This window comes from Nomascus leucogenys, chromosome 19, assembly GCF_006542625.1.
Source record: "Nomascus leucogenys isolate Asia chromosome 19, Asia_NLE_v1, whole genome shotgun sequence".
Lineage (NCBI taxonomy): Eukaryota > Metazoa > Chordata > Mammalia > Primates > Hylobatidae > Nomascus > Nomascus leucogenys.
In genome coordinates, this window is record NC_044399.1 from 74,721,869 (window position 1) to 74,744,646 (window position 22,778).

General features: G+C 53.2%; 1 protein-coding gene across 3 annotated transcripts in view; it reads right to left on the minus strand.

The window, feature by feature from the left end:
- The window catches only part of RAP1GAP2 (RAP1 GTPase activating protein 2), a 267,223-nt gene extending 245,624 nt beyond the window's left edge, over positions 1 to 21,599 (minus strand). The window contains exon 1 of one of the 3 annotated variants that reach the window (XM_030799615.1): positions 21,588 to 21,599. The gene's annotated coding sequence lies outside the window, so the exon portion shown is untranslated. Of the gene's footprint in view, positions 1 to 14,785; positions 14,847 to 15,116; positions 15,333 to 21,587 lie in introns of those variants that run through there. The other 2 variants (XM_030799613.1, XM_030799614.1) reach the window with 2 other exon arrangements.
- Between the last annotated feature and the right edge of the window lie 1,179 nt (positions 21,600 to 22,778).

The following is a 22,778-nucleotide window of genomic DNA, read 5'->3' on the forward strand; positions in this document are numbered from 1 at the left end:
GGAGGATGAGCTGCGGGCACAAGAGAGCCAGGGCACCACCGGTCCTGTGGGCCAGTGCGGACCAAAGCGCTTAGCTTTTCAGCCTCACAGCCCCTCTGAGAGGGCGCCCTGTTATCCCATTTTACAGATAGGGACACTGAGGCTCAGGGAAGTGAAGGAATCCAACCAAATTAACCCAGCTTGATGATTATGAGCCCCACTAATTCTGGATCCACAGAAATGCACAGTGCGTCAGTGCCCATGTTACAGACGGGAAAACTAAGGTCCTAAAGCAAAACTCAGCTCATCACTGGGGAGAGAATAATGAAGACGGAAAGAGCAAGTACCCAGCTACCCCCAATGTCTGGCCGGACGGGCTCCTTCTCTCTCAGGCTCGAAACGCTTCCCAGAGCCTGCTGTGGGTCACAGTTCACAAGGGCTGTGGGTGTTCCTCGGGGACCAGCCTGGGGCTAAGTCCCAGCCACAGTCCCAACCCCAGGGCAGAGCTCCAGGGAACCCACCCAGTTCGATGGGCATTTTTTTTTTCTTTTTTAGAGATGGAGTCTCGCTGTGTCACCCAGGCTGGAGTGCAGTGGAATGATCTCAACTCACTGGAACCTCCGCCTCCCAGGTTCAAGTGATTCTCCTGCCTCTGCCTCCAGAGTAGCTGGGATTACAGGCACCTGCCACCACACCCGGCTAATTTTTGTACTTTTAGTGGAGACGGAGTTTTGCCATGTTGGCCTGGGTGGTCTAGAACTCATGACCTCAAAAGATCCGCCTACCTCAGCCTCCCAAAGTGCTGGGATTACAGGCGTGAGCCACGGTGCCCGCGGCGCCTGGCCTCTATGGGCTTTTGAGGCAGGTAGAGCCAAGAAAGCTAGCTGGACTCAGAGGAGGGGGCAGTTCAGGCTCCTGTCAGCAGCAGTCCCTCCACTGTGTCCCCTGGCCCTCGAGGCAGGACGGGAGGAAGGGACAATGTCGTTTCCTCTGCTCGGGCAGCTCAGACCTCATAGCCACCAGTGGGAGCTGAAAGATGAGACAAGCTCCTTCCCCAGGCATGGGGATGAGGCAGTTACAGGAAGCTCAGGAAACAGATGCCCCAAGTGAAGCAGGCACTAGGTGGTCTGACGCAGATCCTCCCCCATCCAGACAGTAGTACCCATCCAGCCCAGTACTAACCCCCTGGAGCTCAGCTCTCATCCCAGATCCACCTCTTAGTCACTGGGGCAGGCCACCTACTCTTTTGAGACTTCAGCCTACTGGTCATCCAAGGGGAGACTTAGACTGGCCTCTGCTTCCTTCATAAACCACATGAAGATAAAGGGTGATAGAGAGAGGTCGGGCGCGGTGGCTCACGCCTGTAATCGTAGCACTTTGGGAGGCCAAGACAGGAGGATCACCTGAGGTCGGGAGTTTGAGACCAGCCTAACCAACATGGAGAAACCCCGTCTCTACTAAAAATACAAAATTAGCTGGGTGTAGTGGCTCATGCCTGTAATCCCAGCTACTCGGGAGGCTGAGGCGGGAGAATTGCTTGAACCCAGGAGGCAGAGGTTGCAGTGAGCTGAGATCACGCCGCTGCACTCCAGCCTGGGCGACAGAGGGGAGACTCCATCTCAAAACAAACCACCAAAAAAAAAAAAGGGATGATGGAGACAGACGCTGGTCTCCAGGGAAACAGGGCACAGTGGGCATTCAGAGTCAGCAACCCCACATTAGTTAAGAATTCACGCCTCGGGGTCAAGATAAAAACAGCATCTAGCATCTGCATAGTGATTTACAGTCCACAGATCACTGCCCGCCTGCACTATCTCAAGGGCCAGACTAAATTTCCCATTGCACAAGTGCTGAAAAGCAAGATGATGGCAGATTGCAAAAGGAGGGGCTTGTAAAAACTCAGTTCCAAGAGCAGGGCCCAGACATATACCACGATTGCACAATTTATTTATTTATTTATTTTTTCCTTTTTCAGATGGAGCCTCACTCTGTCGCCCAAGCTGGAGTGCACTGGTGCAATCTCGGCTCACTGCAGTCTCTGCCTCCCAGGTTCAAGCAATTCTCCTGCCTCAGCCTCCAGAGTAGCTAGGACTACCAGTACACGCCACCATGCCTGGCTAATTTGGGGGTTTTTTTGTATTTTTTAGTAGCGACTGTCTGTGAGTCGTTTCGCCATGCTGGCCAGGCTGGCCTCGAACTCTTGACCTCAGGTGATCTGCCCGCCTCAGTTTCCCAAAATTATTGCAGTTTATTCTTATCTGTTCAGTAAGGTCCGTCTGCCAAGAGAGTTGCTAGCAACACATGGCTCTGAACTAAAGAAGCTACAAAGTTTACTACAGTTAAAAATTTTAAATAATAACAAGGTATCACTTTTACCCATCAGATAAAGTCTTAAAAAATTGATAATGCCGGGCACGGTGGCTCACACCTGTAATCCCAGCACTTTGGGAGGCCAAGGCGGGTGGATCACCTGAACTCAGGAGTTCGAGACCAGTGTGGGCAACATGGTGGAACCCCCATCTCTACAAAAAATACAAAAATTAGTGGGGCATGATGGCAGGCACCTGTAGTCCCAGCTACTCGGGAGGCTGAGGTGGGAGGATCACTTGAGCCCAGCAAGCAGAGGTTTCAGTGACCCATGATTGTGCCACTGCACTCCAGCCTGGGTGACAGAGCCCAGACCCCGTCTCAAAAAGAAAAAATTGATAATTGTGTAAAGGTATAAGGAAACGGGCGTCCCAATAATGTGTAGCTATTGGGCAATATCTCTGTGCTGGTTAAATTTATGTGTCAATTTGACTGGGCTAGGGGATGTCTCCATAGCTGTTGAGATATTATTTCTGGGTATGTCTGTGAGTTGTTTCTGGAAGAGATTAGCCTTTGAATTGGTAGACTAAGTAAAGAAGATGCCCTTTACCAATGTGGGCCGGCATCAACCGATCCATTGAGAGCTTGAATAGACGAAAAAGGTGGAGGAAAGGAGAGTTGATTCTCTGCCTGAGCTGAGACACCCATCTTCTCCTGCCCTGAGCTATCAACACTCCTCGTTCTTGTGCCTTAGGACTTGGACTAGAACTATACCACCAGCTTTCCTGGATCCCCAGCTAATAGACAGCAAATTGTGGGACTTCTCGGCCTCCAAAACTGCATTAACCTGGTGGGGTGCAGCGGCTCACGCCTGGCTGGGGCTCAGTAATCCCAGCACTTTGGGAGGCCGAGGCGGTTGGATCACTTGAGGTCAGGAGTTCGAGACCAGCGTGATCAACACGGTGAAACCCACGTCTCTACTAAAAATGCAAAAAAAATAGTTGGGCATGGTGGCGGGCACCTGTAATCCCAGCTACTCAGGAGGCTGAGGCAGGAGAACTGCTTGAACCAGGGAGGCAGAGGTTGCAGTGAGCTGAGATGGTGCCACTGCACTCCTGTCTGGGCGACAGAGCCAGTCTCCATCTCAAAACAAACAAACAAACCCCCACAAAATTGCATGAACCAATCCCTCATAATAAATCTAAACACACACATACATACACACACACACATCCATATACATATGTATATATTTCCTATTAGTTCTATTTCTCTGCAGATCCCTGACTAATACACTCTATCAAAATTGTTTAAGTGCATATTGTTTAATTGTTTAAGTGCATATTGTTTAATTGGCATACCCTTTATGCCAACAATTTTGTTTTTAGAAATTTACTGCACAGGTTAACTCATACCAGTTGACAAGATCTATGCATACAGATGTTGATCATATCATTATAATAGCAAATTCAAAAAATAATCTAAATGATCATCAACTGAGGATAACTACATTGCAGAATAAGCGTACAATGGAATACTATCTAGTCACTGAAAATAACGAGGTAGCACTTAATATATGTTAATATATGAAGATGTGCTAAAAATTCAAGTTTAAAAAAACAGGCACAGGCCTGGCGCAGTGGCTCACGCCTGTAATCCCAGCACTTTGGGAGGCCAAGGCGGGCAGATCACGAGGTCAGGAGATTGAAACCATCCTGGCTAACACGGTGAAACCCCGTCTCTACTAAAAATACAAAAACTTAGCCAGGCATGGCGGCATGCGCCTGTATTCCCAGCTACTAGGGAGGCTGGGGCAGGAGAATTGCGTGAACCTGGGAGAGGCAGCTTGCAGTGAGCTGAGATGGTGTCACTGCACTCCAGCCTGGGCAACAGAGCAAGACTCCGTCTCAAAACAAACAAACAAACAAAACAAAACAAAAAAAAACAGGCTCAGTGTGCAGTGACTCACACCTGTCATCCTAGCACTTTGGGAGGCCAAGGCAGGAGGATTGCTTGAGCTCAGGAGTTTGAGACCAGTCCCGGCAACATAGTGAGACCCCATCTGTACAAAAAATTTTAACTAGCCAGGCATGGTGCTGTGCACCTGTAGTCCCAGCTACCCAGAAGGCTGATGTGGAAGGATCACTTGAGCCCAGGAAGCTGGGGCTGCAGTAAGCACCACTGCACTCCAATGTGGCCAAAAAGCAAGACTCTGTCTCAAAAAAAAAACAACAAAAAACCCAAAGCTGGGCATGATGGCTCACACCTGTAATCCAGCACTTTGGAGGCCGTGGGGGGTGGATCACTTGAGGTCAGGAGTTCGAGACCAGCCTGGCCAACATGGTGAAACCCTGTCTCTACTAAAAACTACAAAACTCACCAGGTATGGTGGCATGCGCCTATAATCCCAGCTATTTGGGAGGCTGGGGCAGGAGAATCGCTTGAACCCGGGAAGCGGAGGTTGCAGTGAGCAGAGATCGCGCCCCTGCACACCAGCCTGGGGACAGAGCGAGACTCCATCTCAAAAAAAAAAAAAAAAAAGGCTGGGCGCAATGGCTCATGCCTGTAATCCCAGCAGTTTGGGAAGCCAAGGTGGGTGGATCACTTGAGGTCAGGAGTTTGAGACCAGCCCTGCCAACATGGTGAAACCCCGTCTCTACTAAAAACTACAAAAATTAGCCGGGCACGGTGGCACGTGCCTGTAATCCCAGCTACTCAGGAGGCTGGGGCAGGAGAGTCGCTTGAATCCAGGAGGCAGAGGTTGCAGTGAGCCGAGATCGCGCCACTGTACTCCAGCCTGGGCGACAGAGTGAGACTCTGTCTCAAAACATAAAAAAAAAATAAAAATTGAAAAAAAAAAAAAAAAAAAAGAAAGAAAAGAAAGGTTTGGACCGTGGGGGCTGTCTGAAGGAGCTTCTCACTAAAGGAGATCACACAGCAAACTCTGCCCACACCCACCCAGCTGGGTCATTCCCGCCCTCCCCTACTAAGGCAGGGCACCGGGCGCCTCCCGGGACCGGCCAGAAGGTGGGCGTTTGCGCCCTCTGCAGGCAAGCTTGGGTGGTGCGAGGAGGAAAGGGAGCGTCTTCCTGGGCTTATTTCTAGGATGGCAGCCATGTTGCCCTCTGGCGGAAGGGGTTGAAGGGAGGGGGAAATCCTCCTTGTTGCAAAAGATAAGCAACCACCACCTGGTGTCAGAACACACGGATTCCAGCCCCAGTTCTGACATTAAATGTAGCTGTGGGGAAACCACTTAAACTCCCTCTGCCTCAGGTTTTTCATCTGTTAAGAATAACTTCAGGCTGCGTGCGGTGGCTCACGCCTGTCATCCCAGCACTTTGGGAGGCCGAGGCGGGCAGATCGCCTGAGGTCAGGAGTTCGAGATCAGCCTGGCCAACATGGTGAAACCCCGTCTCTCCTAAAAATACAAAATTAGCCTGGCGTGGGGGCGCACGCCTGTAATCTCAGCTACTCAGGAGGCTGAGGCAGGAGAATCGCTTGAACCCAGGAGGTGGAGGTTGCGGTGAGCCGAGATCTCGCCACTGCACTCCAGCCTGGGCAACGAGCAAAACTCTGTCTCAAAAAAAAAAAAAAAAAAAAGATGTCATACTTTTTACTTCCTTTCATCTTTACCACCATACCACAGCCTCTCTCCTGGCAAGTAACTGGAGCCTCAGAGAGGTTAAGAGACTTGTCCAAGGTCACCGTGTAGCAGGACGAGCCGCAGACAAAACTCTCAGACACCGGATTAAAGAAGGAAGAGGTTTTTATTTGGCCAGGAGCGTCGGCAGACTCGCGTCTTAAGAGCCGAGCTCCCCGAAAAAGAAATTCTTGGCCTTTTTAAAGGCTTACAACTTCAAGGGGTCCACGTGAAAGGGTCGTGATACATCAAGCAAGCGTGGGAAATGTGACTGGGGGCTACATGCATCAGCTAACAGAACAAAAAGTTTTACAATGCTTTATTCATACGGTGTCCGGAATTTACAGATAACACCAGTAGTTTAGGTCAGGGGTTGATGTTATTATTATTACTTTTTTTTAACTCCTAGGGCCAGGTGGTGGTGCCAAGGTTGTCTGGCTATTTATCTTACTTTTGTTTTTTTTTTTTTTTCCAATTTTTTGCTTTTTCTCTCCTCCTGTCTTTTTTTTTTTTTTTTTTTTTTGAGACGGAGTCTCGCTCTGTCGCCCAGGCTGGAGTGCAGTGGCGCAATCTCAGCTCACTGCAAGCTCCACCTCCCGGGTTCACGCCATTCTCCTGCCTCAGCCTCCCGAGTACCTGGGACTACAGGCGCCCGCCACCACACCTGGCTAATTTTTTGTATTTTTAGTAGAGACGGGGTTTCACTATGTTAGCCAGGATGGTCTCGATCTCCTGACCTCGTGATCCGCCCGCCTAAGCCTCCCAAAGTGCTGGGATTACAGGCGTGAGCCACCGCGCCCGGCCATTCTCTCCTCCTGTCTTGTGAACCAGGCAAGGTCAGGGGAGGAGGGCAGCAGGAGTAGTAGTGGTCTCCTTCCTTAACAGGGCTGGAAGGTGACAGCAGAATTCAAACCCAGAGCCCCTCTTTGAGCCCTTCTGCCATTCCTTCAGGGAAGGCTCACAGCAGAGCAGGCCCTAAATGAGGGCTACGTTAGATGGGAGACGCTGCCAGGCTGGGCTCCTGCAAACCCCCAGATTCTTCCTGGGCCCCCTGCCAATGCTCTGCTCATGAGCAGCCCTAACCTGGGCCACAAGGAGCAAACCCTGAGATTCCTCCCTGAGGCTAGCAAGTGAGGCAGGGGGATGATGCCTCAGGCAGATGAACAGTGACTCAGGTGGAAGCAGGCGGCAGGGACAGGGAGAAGCGGAGAGCTCCCTCAGCTCAAACACTGCATGTTCAGGCCTCACCATCTTGATTTTTCCTAGATAAAGATGGGGGTCTGGTGGGTTCATCCCAGCCCCAAGCCCAGAGCAATTCTGCCCGAGCCCCAGCCTCATGGTATCTCCATCAGCAACATGTGTCCCAGGCCCCTTGAAGGGAGCAGGGCTGACCTGGAATGAGATAATAAACTGGGACAGAAAAGTCCTTTTCCATTCAAGTTCCCCCTTCTCTCATTACGGGCCCCACCCTCAGCAGAGCTCTGCACAGTAAGATGCCTCCTGGACTACATGAGAGTAGGCAGGGATCTGGGGACAGACCCTGTCGTTTGGACAGACCCAAGCCTCACCTGTGGCCAGGGGATCAGTGAGCAAAACTGTAGCTGCTGCTGAAAGAATAAACTGCTGGCCAGATGCGGTGGCTCACGCCTGTAATCCCAGCACTTTGGGATGCCGAGTCGGACTGATCACTTGAGGTCAGGAGTTCAAGACCAGCCTGGCTAACATGGCAAGACCTTGTCTCTACTAAAAATACAAAAATTAGCCAAGTGTCATGGCAGGCACCTGTAATCCCAGCTATTTGGGAGGCTGAGGCAGGAGAATTGCTTGAGTCCAGGAGATGGAGGTTGCAGTGAGCCGAGATCATGCCACTGTACTCCAGCCTGGGTGACAGAGCGAGACTCCGTCTCTAAATAAATAAAAATAGGCCAGGTGCGGTGGCTCACGCCTGTAATCCCAGCACTTTGGGAGGCCGAGGAGGACAGATCACAAGGTCAGGAATTCGAGACCATCCTTGGTAACACAGTGAAACCCTCGTCTCTACTAAAAATACAAAAAATTAGCCAGGTGTGGTGGCATGGACCTGTAGTCGCAGCTACTTGGGAGGCTGAGGCGGGAGAATCGCTTGAACCCGGGAGACGGAGGTTGCAGTGAGCCGAGATTGCGCCACTGCATTCCACCCTGGGCACCAGAGCAAGACTCCATCTCAATAAATAGATAAAATAAAAGGTGAAATAGTTTCCACCTGGCTCTCTTTCTGGGCATGCTTGTCCCTTAGCTCAGCCACCATGCTGGGAGGAAGCCCAATCTAGCATGTGGAGACAGCACATCGAGAGGCCCATGTGCAGAGGAACTGACCCAAAGCCAACAGCCAGCAAGAAATGCCAGACATGTGAGCAACTGAGCTTTCAGAAGGCTTCAGCCCCTAGACCTTGAACCACTCCAGACAATGCTGAGTGGAGAAGCATTATCCCCATGTTGCAGATTCATGGGCAAAATCAGTGTCACCAGTGTTTGAAGCCATAAGCTTTGGGTGGTTTGTTAAGCAGCATTAGATAACCAGAACACTGGCAGGACCAGAACTTGAACCAAGCAAGCTGGCTCCAGAGCCTGTGCTCCTGCCGCTCTGCAACAGTCCCTGCTGTGTAAGAGACAGTATATAGGAGGGATTTCAAGCTTAGGTGTGGAGTCAGCCCTCTCTTCATTCACTAATTCATTCATTCATCAAATGTTTATTGCATCCCTACTGTGTTCCAAGCTGTCTGCCAGTTCTAAGAATATTTTAGTAAGCAAGACAGACAGGTCCCTGCTCTAGGTGGGGAAGCGGGGTTAGGAAGTAGAGGATAAATGAGGGCTACCTTTATGCAGGTATTTACAATAGGGTGATCTGATCCAAATGGGACCAGATGGCTAGGGAGTCCTGTGTAGAGGGGATGATCTGGGATGGCCTCTCTGAGAGGGAGACTGCCAAGACGAGATGGACACAGTTTCACAGCTTAGTAAAGAGTGGAGGGAACAGCAGAACAACGGGTCTGGGTTCAGAACCCGGCTCCATCACTTATTAGCTGTGTGATCTTGTGGAAGTCACCCAGGCTCTCTGAGCCTCTACTTCCTCATAAAATGGGAAAACTTCCCATAAAATGGGGATGGTTTGTTTGTTTGTTTGTTTTGAGACGGAGTCTTACTCTGTCACCCAGGCTGGAGCGCAGTGGTGCGATCTCGGCTCACTGCAGCCTCTACCTCCCAGGTTCAAGTGATTCTCCTGCCTCAGCCTCATAAGTAGCTGGGATTACAGGCATGTGCCACCACATCCGGCTGATTTTTTTATTTTTAGTAGAGACGGGGCTTCACCATGTTAGCCAGGCTGGTCACGAACTCCTGACCTCAGATGATCCGCCCGCCTCGGCCTCCCAGAGTGCTGGGATGACAGGCGGGAGCCACCGCGCCTGGCCAGGGATGTTTTTGAACCTCCTAACAGGACCTACTACCCCTGGGATGGGACTATTCTGAGGAGTAAATGAGCTGATGACATGTGCAGTGTGTAATCCAGGGCCTGGTGCAGGAAGAGCTCCATTAGTACCAGTGATTATGGTGAGATCAATTATGCTAAGGCCAAGGCCCCCATTGGATGCCCGGAGCCCCAGAGACCACTCTGTTCCCCATCAGAAACTGTGCCAACCAAGGCTATTGGGGAAGAGTATGAATAGCCAGGTAAGGGAGCCTCATCACAGCTGCACTGGTGCCCAAGCCACTGAGGGCGGGTCAGGTGGAGGGGGGCAAGAGCACACACTTCCCTACAGCATGCTGACACACAGGCCACTTCTGCCCACCCCCTGCAGTCATCCCTGACCCATCTCCTCAACTCAGAGCTTGAGCCCATCACCCTCAGCTCAGACTCGGGGGGATGGGGCTGGAGGTTGGACTTGCCGTCTCTCTTCAGGCCCTGCCCAGAAGGCAGTGGATGCCCACACAGCCAGACGGGGAGAAGCAACTTCCTCAGACAGAGGGAGAAACAGGATAAGGAAGCCTGGAGAGAGGGCAGGACGGGGCATGGCAGAAGACTCAAGGGAGCCTCCGTGGGGACAGAAAATCCTGCAGGGAAAAAGTATCACCTGCCATCCAGATGGGCACACTCTTGAGAACCCTGGAGACACCCGTTAGGTGGCTGGCACACATATCCAGAGAAAGTACCCATGAGCAACCCAGAGTACACAACAGTGCCCACACAGAGATGGGCACACACAGAGACGGGCACACACAGAGACGGGCACAGAGACGGGCACACAGAGACAGGCACACACAGAGACGGGCACACAGAGACAGGCACACACAGAGACGTGCCCACACAGAGACGTGCACACACAGAGACTGCACATACAGAGACCTGCCCACACACAGACGTGCACACACAGAGAGGGCCCACACAGAGACGGGCACACACAGAGACGGGCACACACAGAGCGGGCCACACAGAGACGGGCACACACAGAGAGGCACACACAGAGACGTGCCCACACAGAGACGGCACACACAGAGACGGCACACACAGAGACCTGCCCACACAGAGACGGGCACACACAGAGATGGGCACACACAGAGACGGGCACACACAGAGACGGGCCCACACAGAGACGGGCACACACAGAGACGGGCACACACAGAGACGTGCCACACAGAGACGTGCACACACAGAGATGTGCTCGGAAGAACCACATATAGCCACCCAGAGATGTCCAGACACAGCAATCCAGCAACAAGCCCTCCAGGCCACACGTGCACACCAAGCACAGATGTGTCCACGCACACAGGCACACTTCAATGTTCCCGACTGCCTGTCACTCCCTGTCCCTCCCCTCCCGCTCTTGGTCTCCACCAGCCATCTAATCGGCAGGGCCCTGACTGTACCAGTGTCCCCCAAGTGCCCATGCCTGCTGCCATCTGCTGACCCAGACCTGGCAGAGCCCAGCCAGCAGGCCCAGCATGGTCCAAGAAGGAGGCCAGTAATCCTGGATCGGAACTAGGGAAAGGAGTGGGAACCAGCTGGCCCTGAGAGCAAAGCCGCAAGAGTCCAGAACCAGAGCGTGGGCGGGGCCAGGGGCTCGGCAGAGCCTTGTCTCGTTGGCATCACACCCGCTTGGGTGCCCCTGCGCCTGCTCCAGATCATGAGCAGGTAGACAGGAATCCCCTTAGAACCACCTGGAAGCCCTGAAGGGTTGCAACAAATAGAAAATCAGAAATACAAAACACACCCAAAAACAGTACAGCATGTCAGACTGAGATCAGACATGAGGCAGAACTCCCTACTGGACAGGCACCAAAGCACTGAAAGAGGTGTAGACAAGAACAGTATCACCCATGAGATGCCCTCTTTAAAAGGGGAGCAGATGAATAGGCTGGTATCATTGCTTTATTTTTCATTAAACTTATTAAAAACAAATTGCAGAGATCGGAGTAGACTTTAAATGACTGTAATGAAGATGGCGGCTGCTGCATCTCCCAGCGTAGGCTGGGTGTGACCTTGCCTGCAGGCAGAGGGATGAACGCAGTGACCTTTGTAAGGCCAGCCTGAGCTGGCCATGCATGAGCAAAGAGGCAGCTGGACACCTTCCCCAGTCTGTGAGCTCTCCTGGAGGGGGTGGCACGTTGCTCAGAGATGGGAGAGGGTAGGGAGGCAAGGCCCACCACGGCACCATGGCAACAAGCCTTGGCAAAGGCACCTCTGGACCTTCTCCAGTCGCTGCTCATAACAGGAACTAAGTGTCTGCAAAGAGCTCCTCCCCTGTCAAAGGGGGTGGTGGCCTGGGAGGGGCAAGTGGACACTATGGAAAAAAGGATGAGGAGGCTTTGGCCAGGGGTGGTGGTTCATGCCTGTAATCCCAGCACTTTGGGAGGCCAGGGGATGCAGATCACCTGAGATCAGGAGTTCGAGACCAGCCTGACCAACATGGAGAAACCCCATCTCTACTAAAAACACAAAAAGTAGCAGGACGTGGTGGCACACGCCTGTAATTCCAGCAACTTGGGAGGCTGAGACAGGAGAATCGCTTGAACCCAGGAGGCGGAGGTTGCGGCGAGCCAAGATTGCGCCATTGCACTCCAGCCTGGACAAAAAGAGCAAAACTCTGTCAAAAAAAAAAAAAAAAAAAAAAAAAAAAGAATGAGGAGGCTTGTGGATGCTGTACCACGAACTATGAAGACTGCCCCAGTTTACACCCTAGGAAGCCCCAACTAGATCTCACCTACTGCCTTCCCTTCCTTCGTACCACCCCATCACCCTCCCATTTGGTTACCACCACCCCAGATGCTGTGAATCCCCATATGCCAAGGCTGCCAAACCCACTCCCTGTCCCTGTCTCTTCCATCCTTCTTGGCCACCTTCTGCCAACCCGCTCACCTTCCTTTCCTGCCCTCCCCCAGCCCCCTGCCTTGTCCTCCCCCACTGACTATGGCCCAGACCCATGCCCGTGACCATATGCCAGCTCCCAATGCCAGAAATGCCAGCATCCACCCTCCCTCCACTCCTCCTTCAAGCACCTGCTTCAGAGCTGTCATCTCCCCTCGCCCTCCTCTGCCCAGTGCTGGCTTCTGTGTCCTCCTGAGGCAGAGCCCAGGAAGAGGTATATCTGAGCGGCCAGCCCAGGAGCAGGACATTGCTGACTCCAATTCACAGGCTGTGAAATGGAAGCATTCAGGAGGTCTGGGAAACTGGGCCACAGCCCTAGAGGAACTGACCAGGTCAGCAGTCTGGCCCCTGAACCCCAGGTGCCATGACCGGGAGGGGTCTTTAAAGGTCATCTTATGCGGACCCACCTCCACTTGAGTGAATGACTGTCTCAGCCACCCTGGGCATGTGGTCTTCCTGGCCACACAAAAATACCACGGGTGAAGCCCTTGCTATGGGCCCATCACCATGTTCAAAAATTCAATAAATGCCTTATTAACACTTAAAACACCCAGCTAAGGAAACTGAGGCTCAAAGAAGTCAGGTAATTTGCCCAAGGTCACGCAGTGTTAGACACCTCAGTGTGCTGCTTCCAGCCCTCTTGGCCCCACCTCTCACTCCAAACACTTCCGCAATGACCAGGTCCCTGCAGGCTCCAAGCAGCATCTTACAGGCGCAATGGGACAGTGCTTCATGTCAGGCCACGCTGGGCCTTCTTGGAAGCTGCCGTGTGGAGTACCCACAGGGAACCACTTGAGCCCCACACACGTGCAATCTGGAAGTCCACACAGGAGTGAATGTCCACAGAGCCACCCTTGCCTGGCAAGGGATGGGGCTAATGGGTAAATGCTTCCCTGTTTCTCTCCCCAAAAGAGCGGTTCTGTCTGTAAGGCTCCTCGGGACACCGCCCAGGAGAGTGGTGGGAATAATCAAATCGTTGCTTCCCCTTCCTCTCCTTCAAACCCCCTGTCCCCGTCCTTGTTTCCTGAGATCGCCTCCCAAATAAGCCACGCCCTACAAGCCTTTCTGTCGGGCTCCCATTGAGGGGAAGGCAGGTGCAGCCACAGCAGTATGGGATGAGCTGGGACTCACACCCAGGTCTGAGTGACAGCAGGGCCTTCATGCTTAGCCACTATGCGACCCTGCCACCAACCCCATCCATGCCAAGGTCCCTTTCCCTCAAGGCTCAAGTCATCCTGAGCCATGGTGGCTCAGCCAAAGTTGATCAGACAGGGTCATGGGAAAGAGGGTGAGGAGGACTACAAGTGTGCCTCCAGCAGCAGGGTCCTCTTCTCTGGAGCTGAGGCCACCTCCCACCAAATCGCCTCAACATGCTGAGCTGAGCAGTCCCACTTAGACCTGCCCCGACCCTACCCAAGCTTAGCAACTGTCTCTGCCCAGTAACATCAGACACAGGGACCAAAAGTGGCTGCTGTAGCTCTTCAGCTCCAGACCCCACATCCCACCCCGCTACCAGGCCCCCCAGCCCCATTCCTCTCCAACTGCTTGACATCTGGGAAGGAAGGAGGGACCAGAGAGGCAGCTTCTTGATGCCTGAACAGCCAGATCCAACAGATGCCCACCCCACCCTACCCCAGGACTCAGAAACCCAGCACCACAGCTTGGAGGTGAGGGCAGAGCCTCCCCAACTCCTGCCCAAGTCGAGAAGATGCGCCCGGACTTTCGCCTGAAAAATCGCTGCCCAAGACCTCACAGACCCTGAGTCACTCCCCGCCTCCCAGCCTCCCGGCCCCAGGCAGCTGTGCGAGCTGTTTACTCCCCACCCTGCAACAGGAAGAAGGGGGAGGGCAGAGCGCCATGGGAAACTGAGGCCTATAGGGCTTGAGGGATGGCCCCAGGGTCACAACGCAGGCAAAGAACCCAAGAGCCCTGGCACCTGGCTCAGGACAACTCTCTCATTCCCCATGGAGGCTTCTCTGATGAGAGCCGCTCAACAGGGCACATCCCAGCAAACCCCACTGGCATATAAGTGCCCTTGAGGTTTGTTAACAAGGATGTAGGGGGAGCTATAGAAAACAAATGAGAGGAAGCAAGGGTATCCCTCAGCCAGCTCCCAGGTCCAGACACACAGCGCCTGGTGCTGGCAAAGCCAGAGGACGGTCTACACGGACCCCTGAGGTCTCCTGAACACACGCCTGCCCTGGACCCCCCACCCAGGGCCGGCACCCCCACACCCATCCAGGCCTCTGGAAATGAGGATCAGGCTGAAATCGGACCGCGCTCCCAAAGATCTCTCAAGGCCTCTCAGCCGGCACCCCACCTCCCTAGCTCCTCTTCCTGCAATAGGCACAGGCTGGAGCGAGGATGGGATGGGGGGTTTCAGCAAGCCCAGCCTAGCTCCAGGGTCCTCCTGGGGTTCCTGGCTGTTTTCCTTCCACCACCACCTGTAAACACCCTACCTCTGACCTCCATCCCGGTCAGCTTCTCTCGCCAGATTCTGACAGGGGCCGCACACCTCACGCACGCACACACACCCTATAGGTGGACGTGTGTGCAGCGCCCCGCCCGCGGGGGTTTCTGAGGACGGTCACCCCACCTCCCCAGCACAGCCCGTGACGCCGGATGGCTCCTCCGGAACGCAGTACCGGCTCGCGCTGTCCATACGTGCCGATGTCTGTCTGCAAACACACGCGTTCACACTCCACACACGCTCCGATTCCCCGTCAGTCACACCAGGACTCACGTCCCGATCCAGGCTGGCTGCGGAATCCCAGCCCCGGGGCCACTGACCTTCTGCGCCGCCTGGCGCGCGGCTGCCTCCGGACCCGGAGCGAAGGGCACCTCAGTCCCCGCGGTCGCCCCCTCCCTCGGCCCAGCCCCCTCCTCCTCCTCCTCCTCCTCCGGGGCGGCGGGGTCCCTCGCAGCAGCCCAGTCGCGCACGCGCGCACCCCGGCCCGTCCCCAGTGCACAAAGCCGCGCCCTCCGCAGCCGCCACCGCCCGCACACCTGGCGCCCCTCGCCGCCGCCGCCGCCGCCGCGCACGCGCAGCCGGAGCCCGCGCCGATCCAGGGTCCGGGGTCCTTGTGCTCCCGCCCTCGCCGCGCCTCCGCCACCCGGGGCGCGCCCTGGTCCCTGTGCCGCTGCCTGCGGATCGCCTGGCGCAGCCGCGGAGAGGGGGCGGAGGGGCGGGCACCGGGAGGCGGTGGCGGGGGGTACAGCGGGTCCTGAGCGCCCTGGGGGCTGCCCAAGGCGGCTCCTCCGGAACAAAGGCGCGGGGCGGGGCAGGTGCACCCAGAGGACCCGGGGAGAGAAGGAGCAGCCTGCCCGCCAGGGGTTCCTGGAAGATGTAATGGGGGCAATGGGGAACCGAGGTGCGGTGAGGCCTGGGGGCTCCTGCTCTACTGAGGAAGATACTCTGGGGCTCCTTCTAGCTCTGCGTTGCGCGGGACCCGGGACGGAGTACAGAATACTATGCTGCGAGTCCCCAGGACTGCTCAGACCCCTGAAACTCCCCGCTGCCTGGGATCTGGAGGCTAGATTTTTTTGAGACAGAGTCTTGCTCTGTCGCCCAGGCTGGAGAGCAGTGGTGCGATCTCGGCTCACTGCAACCTCCGCCTCCCGGGTTCAAGCGATTCTCGTGCCTTAGCTTGCCGAGTAGCTGGGATTACAGGCACCCGCCACCACATCCGGCTACTTTTTGTATTTTTAGTAGAGACGGGGTTTCGCCATGTTGGCCAGGCTGGTCTCGAACTCCTGGCCTTAGGTGATCCACCCGCGTCGGCCTCCCGAAGTGCTGAGATGACAGGCATGAGCCACCGCGCTCGGCCTGGAACTTTCATTCATGCACTCCATAGACATCCCCCCAGCTTCCGCCAAACCAAGGATGCTCCTGAACGTGAAGGGGTTGAAGGAACGAAGGGTCCTCTAGCCAACCTTTGGGATACTTGAGTCTCATCCTCAGTAACCTCCACGGACAGCGGCCTTTGACTATGGCTTAGTGATGGGAAGTTCTCTCCCTCGGGGCAGCCCACTCCATCCTCAGGCAGCTCTAAGTGCTAGAAAGCCACTCCTTTAATTGCACAGAAATCTTCGCTTCTGTCTGTGGGTCGTGGCCTCATGACCCTGTGGGTCATGACTCTGCTCTGGCTACAATGGCCTTCTGCTTCTAGAACAGCCTTGCACTTGCTGCTCCCCTGCAGAAGGACTCTTCCGCCCCATGCCCTGTGCCCCCTCCCCACCACCCACTCAACACCTCTCACCAGCAGCTTCTTTATGTGGTCGCCCCTGTGCCCTTCAGGACTCAGCTCAAATGTCACTCTCTTGGAGAGGTCTTCCACCTCTTCCAGAGTCCCCACACATCCACTGGCTGCTCATGATCTCGATGCCCTGTGTGAGTTTCTTCAGCACACTGGTCATATTGGGAAATTCTCTTGTCTCTGTGTTTACATGTTTATCGTCTGTCTCTCCCACTAGGATGTGTGGCCCATGGAGGGCAGTACCCTGGTCTTCCTTGAGGGCCTGACCCAGAGCAGGATCACAATGGATAGTTGTGGGAGAAAGAAAGGACAGCAGGGAGGCTGGGCAGGGTGGCTGGCCGGGCGCGGTGCCTCACACCTGTAATCCTAGTGCTTTGGGAGGCTGAGGGGGGTGGATCATTTGAGGTTAGGAGTTCAAGACCAACCTGGTCAACATGGTGAAACCCCTGTCTCTACTAAAAATACAAAAAAAAAAAAAAAAAAAGCAGGGCGTATTGGCACATGCCTGTAATCCCAGCTACCCAAGAGGCTGAAGCAGGGAATTGCTTGAATCCGGGAGGCGGAGGTTGCAGTGAGCAGAGATCGCATCACTGCACTCCAGCCTGGGCAACAGACCAAGACTCCATCTTGGGGAAAAAAAAAAAGGATAGCAGGGAGGCCAGGTATGGTGGCTGGCTGGGCGTGGTGGCTGGCTGGGCATGGTAGCTCACGCCTATAATCCCAGCACTTTGGGAGGCCAAGGTGGGTGGATCACCTGAGGTCAGGAATTCGAGACCAGCCTGGCCAACATGGTGAACCCGGTCTCTACTAAAAATACAAAAATTAGCTGGGCCTGGTGGGGGAGCACCTGTCGTCCCAGCTACTCAAGAGGCTGAGACAGAAGAATCGCTTGAACCGGGAGGTGGAGGTTGCAGTGAGCCGAGATCACACTACTGCACTCCAGCCTGGGTGACAGAGTGAGACTCCATCTCAAAAAAAAAAAAAAAAAAAAGGATAGCAGGGGTGACCAGCCCATAGTCCTATCAGCAGCCCATTCCATCACCCAGAAATACAACTGCTCAGCTGTTCAAGGGGCACATCTGGCACAACGTCTGGCAGAGGAACAGTGTTCAATCCACACCCACCAAATAAATGAAGAAGCAAAGGAATATTCCTCATAGAGCCTTGGCCTCAGAACAGCAAGACCTTCCCTTCTCTCACTCTGGACTCTGCCCTGAGCTCTTGCAGCCTCAAAATGTAAGCATTTTCTTTGGTAGACACCTAACACATGGGGCCATACCCAAGCTTCTACTCCGTGGGAACCCTTCAGACAATTCTGATTCCTTCACCCTGCTGCCCAGGTGCAGACAGGATTAGAAACCAAAATACATTTATCCTTTACCCCTGTTAAATTGTGTCTACTACCTGGCCAGGTGTGGTGGCTCATGCCTGTAATCCCAGCACTTTGGCAGGCCAAGGCAGGCAGATCACCTAAGGGCAGGAGTTTGAGACCAGCCTAGTCAACATGGTGAAACCCCCGTCTCTACTAAAAATACAAAAATTAGCTGGGCATCGTGGCAGGCGCCTGTAATCCCAGCTACTCCGGAGGCTGAGGCAGGAGAATTGCTTGAACCCGGGAGGCAGAGGTTGCAGCAAGCCGAGATGGCACCATTGCATTCCACCCTGGGCAACAAGAGCAAAACTGTCTCAAAAAAGAATAAATAGATAAATAAACAAATAAATAAATACTGTCTACTGTAAGCATCCTTGCTAAAATGAATGAACGAATGAATGGTATCTACTGGACTTGGACCCGGAATGTATCTACTGGACTTGGACCTGGAATTCAGCTTCCAGGGCACTTTGGGTCCCAATTCTGCCATCTTGCCTGCTGGAATGGTACCCAGGTTCCTGCCATCAGCAATGTCACCAGGACACTGGCCACACCCTCCCTTACCAAACCACCTTTCAACACACTGAGTAGAACTCAGCCGATGGCAGTCCATTCACCAACCTCCTTAGCTGTCCCATCCCCCTGCCCATGTGGCTGTGTGTCATCTGCAAGGCCCTGACCACAGGAAGAAAGAACAATTGCTTGCTGAAACTCAGAAGCACAGTCTCCTGCTCCACCCCCAGGTCTAATTTTGAGTCTAGAAAACTAATCAGAAAAGCAAAAAGCTTCCCCTAGTAGGGTGAGTTCTTAGGGAACGCACTCCCCGATGTTGATCATCCATGTCTTCCTTGTCTAAGTGCCTCCAAACCTCCTCTTTAATAACCGACTCTGGAACTTGACTAGGACTGATGCTAAGTCCACCCATCTATAGTTTGCGGACACCACCTTCTTGCTCTTTGTAAAGAGGCTGGGCACAGTGGCTCACGCCTGTAATCCCAGCACTTTGGGAGACCGAGGCAGGCAGATCATGAGGTCAGGAGTTCGAGACCAGCCTGGCCAACATGGTGAAACCCTGTCTCTACTAAAAATACAAAATTAGCCGGGCGTGGTGATGCATGCCTGTAATCCCAGCTACTCGGGAGGCTGAGGCAGGAGAATCGTTTGAACCCAGGAAACGGAGGTTGCAGTGAGCCAAGATCGTGCCATTGCACTCCAGCCTGGGCAACAAGAGCAAAACTCCATCTCAAAGAAAAGAAAGAAAAAGAAAAAGAAATTACCGCCTCTTTCCCCCCACTTCAAGTACAAACCTTATTCTCTGAGAGGCAGTGCATAGTAGTTGAGAGCACTGCCACTTACTAGCTGTGACTTAAACTCTGTGCCTCAGTTTCCTCATCTGAAAAACAAGGACAACAATAGTACCTAGATCCTAGCATTGCTATGAAGATTCAATCAATTTATTCCTGCAAAGCATTTGCATGACACGTAACGGCAACTAAAAAAATAACTATTGGCTGAGCACAGTGGCTCACGTCTGTAATCCCAGCACTTTGGGAGGCAGAGGCAGGAGAATGGCTTGAACCTAGGAGATGACCAGCCTGGGCAACATAGGAAGACCCCATCTCTACAAAAATAAGAATAAAATGAAATAAATTAGCCATGCAAGGTGGTGCATGCCACTCTGGAGGCTGAACAGGAGGATTCCTTGAGCCCAAAAGTTTGAGGCTGTAGTAAGCCATGATCATCCCATTGCAGTCCAGCCTGTGTGATAGAGTGAGACCCTGTCTCAAAATAAATTAAATAAAATAATTAGAAACTATTGTGTTCACGCCTGTAATCCCAGCATCTTGATAGGCAGAGGTTGGTGGATCATCTGAGGTCAGGCGTTCGAGACCATGGCGAAACCCCGTCTCTACTAAAAATATAAAAAATTAGCTGAGCATGGTGCCACATGCCTGTAATCCCAGCTACTCAAGAGGCTGAAGGAGGAGAATCACTTGAACCCTGGAGGCGGTGGCTGCAGTGAGCCGAGATCGTGCCATTGCACTCCAGGCTGGGTAACAAGAGTGAAACTCCATCTCAAAAAAAAAGAAAACTATTGTGGCTGAGTCAGGAGGATCACTTGAGCCCAGGGGTTCAAGGCCAGCATGGGCAACACAGTGAGACCCTATTTCTTAAAAAAAATTAATATTCTATCACAAAAATGAATTCAGTCACTATCTCAGTGACTATATGGCAGACTCTTCTTCAAGTCCTCTGGCATGTAGCCTTCCCATGTATGAAATCTGAAGTTATGTGGCTGGGCACAGTGGCTCACGCCTATAATCCCAGCGCTTTGGGAGGCCGAGGTAGGTGGATCACCTGAGATCAGGAGTTTGAGACCAGCCTGGCCAAGATGGTGAAACCCTGACTCTACTAAAAATACAAAAATTAGCCAAGTATGGTGGCAGGTGTCTGTAATCCCAGCTACTCGGGAGGCTGAGGCAGGAGAATCGCCTCCAGGAGGCAGAGGTTGCAGTGAGCCAAGATCGCGCCATTGTACTCCAGCCTGGGCGACAAGAGCAAAACTCCATCTAAAAAAACAAACAAAACAAAACAAACAAAAAAACGGCTTTGATGGGGAAAGTGGAAAGAAAGGCCCCAGGTTGGGTGTGGCAGAGGCCTTGGGAAGGGCTGTGGCTGCAGAAGGGTTGCCAGGATGCCTCTGTTGTGACTGCCGATGCTGGCCATACGTGTCCAGTACTGCGGGAATAGTGGGCAGGGGTCTTGGAGCAAGGATCTGGGTCAGGAAAAGCCCTCATCTCCCAGCCCCCTACCCAGACTCAGGATCCCAGCTGGAATCTCTGGCATGGGAAAGGAGGCAGACAAAGAAGGCAGGGCTGGCTGCAAGTCAAAGCAAAGGGTGCCCAGCAAATTGACCTGCCACTCTCCCTCCAGAGAGGAAAGAACCAGGGATCTCCAGTCTTTGGTCTTTTGTTTTGTTTTGTTGGTTTTTTTGTTTGTTTTATGTTTGTTTGTTTGTTTGTTTGTTTTTTGAGACAGAGTCTCCCTCTGTTGCCCAGGCTGGAGTGCAGTGGTGCAATTGCGGCTCACTGCAACCTCTGCCTCCAGGGTTCAAGAGATTCTCCTGTCTCAGCTACTCAATCCCGAGTAGCTGAGATTACAGGCATGTGCCACCATGCTCAGCTAATTTTTGTATTTTTAGTAGAGACGAGTTTTCACCATGTTGGCCAGGCTGGTCTTGAACTCCTGATCTCAAGTGATCCACCCACCTCAGCCTCCCAAAGTGCTGGGATTACAGGCATGAGCCACTGAGCCCAACCAATCTCCAGGCTTTGTAAATCTCTGCAGTCATATTTCACTGGAGACTTATAATCTCCCAAGAGAAGGCAGGGAAAGTATGACCCCATCTGTTTTATAGAGGAGAAAACAGAGGCGGTGAGTTGCCTCAGTGCATTCGAGGTGGGACAAGCATCCAGGCTGATAAATTCTTTCCTAGAAGGCCTCCCCATCACTGAGGGCAAAGTTCCCCATGGTGGATTTGTGGACCAGCGCGGAGCTCACTTCGTAAGTACCAGCTGAGGGGCCTGGACCGAGGCCAAAGAATGTGAGGGTCAAGGCAGAAGGCCCCTTTACCTGGAGGGAGACTCGAGGTCAGCCCGGCTGAGGATGCGATGCTGCTGCGGGCTGTAGAGCCACTGGAAGGCCGTCAGTGTCCTCTCCTCGATTCGGAACCGCCCTTCCTGCACGTACCTGTGGGCAGGACAGGAGAGAGTGAGGAGGTGACCGAGCTCTGCAGAGCTCCTTGGGAGAGAGTCAGCCCTGCTTGCCGGAGAGCTGCTGAGAGGCACCTGTTTACAAATATCCCTCCTGCTCATCTACCAGAAAGCCTTGTTTCCAGAGGGCCATCATTAAGATTCCCTGAAGAGGAGGCAGCTAGAAGGATCAGATTTCAACTCAATAAATGGAAAAGCTTTCTTTTCTTCTTTTTTTTTTTTTTTTTTTTTTTTTTGTTTTGAGACTGAGTCTCTCTCTGTTGCCCAGGCTGGAGAGCAGTGGTGCAATCTCGGCTCACTGCAACCTCCGCCTCCCAAGTTCAAGCGATTCTCCTGCCTCAGCCTCCCAGGTAGCTGGGATTACAGGCGCCCGCCACCACGCCCAGCTAATTTTTTGTATTTTTAGTACAGACGGGGTTTCACCAAACATGGTGAAACAAGGCCAGGATGGTCTCAATCTCCTGACCTCGTGATCCACCCGCCTCGGCCTCCCAAAGTGCTGGGATTACAGGCATGAGCCACCACGCCCAGCCCCTTTATTTTATTTTATTTTTTTTTTAGAGAAATGGTTTCACTTTCTCTCCAGCCTAGAGTGCAGGGGCGCAATTATAGTTCACTGCAGCCTCCAACTTGTGGACTTTTTTAGAGACAGGATCTTGCTAAGTTGCCCAGGCTGGTCTTGAACTCCTGGCCTCAAGCGATCTTCCTGCCTGGGCCTCCAAAAGTGCTGGGTTTACAGGAGTGCGCCACTGAGCCTAGCCATGGACTTCTCGATTTCACAGCAGAAGGGCTGCTCTGGAGCAGGGGTCAGGAGTCAGCACTCAAGATTAGGTCTTCTAGAATCTCCATTGTCTCTCCCAGGCTCCCAGCTGCTCTATGGAAGGATCGGGGAAGCTGGGCTGGCACAGTAAACACAAAAGGAAGGTGGTCTCCCTCCTACCCTGGCCAACCCCTCCTGAAAGAACCATGGATCTATTCATTAATTCAACTTTTTTTTTTTTTTGAGACAGAGTTTCGCTCTTGTCACCCAGCCTAGAGTGCAATGGTTTGA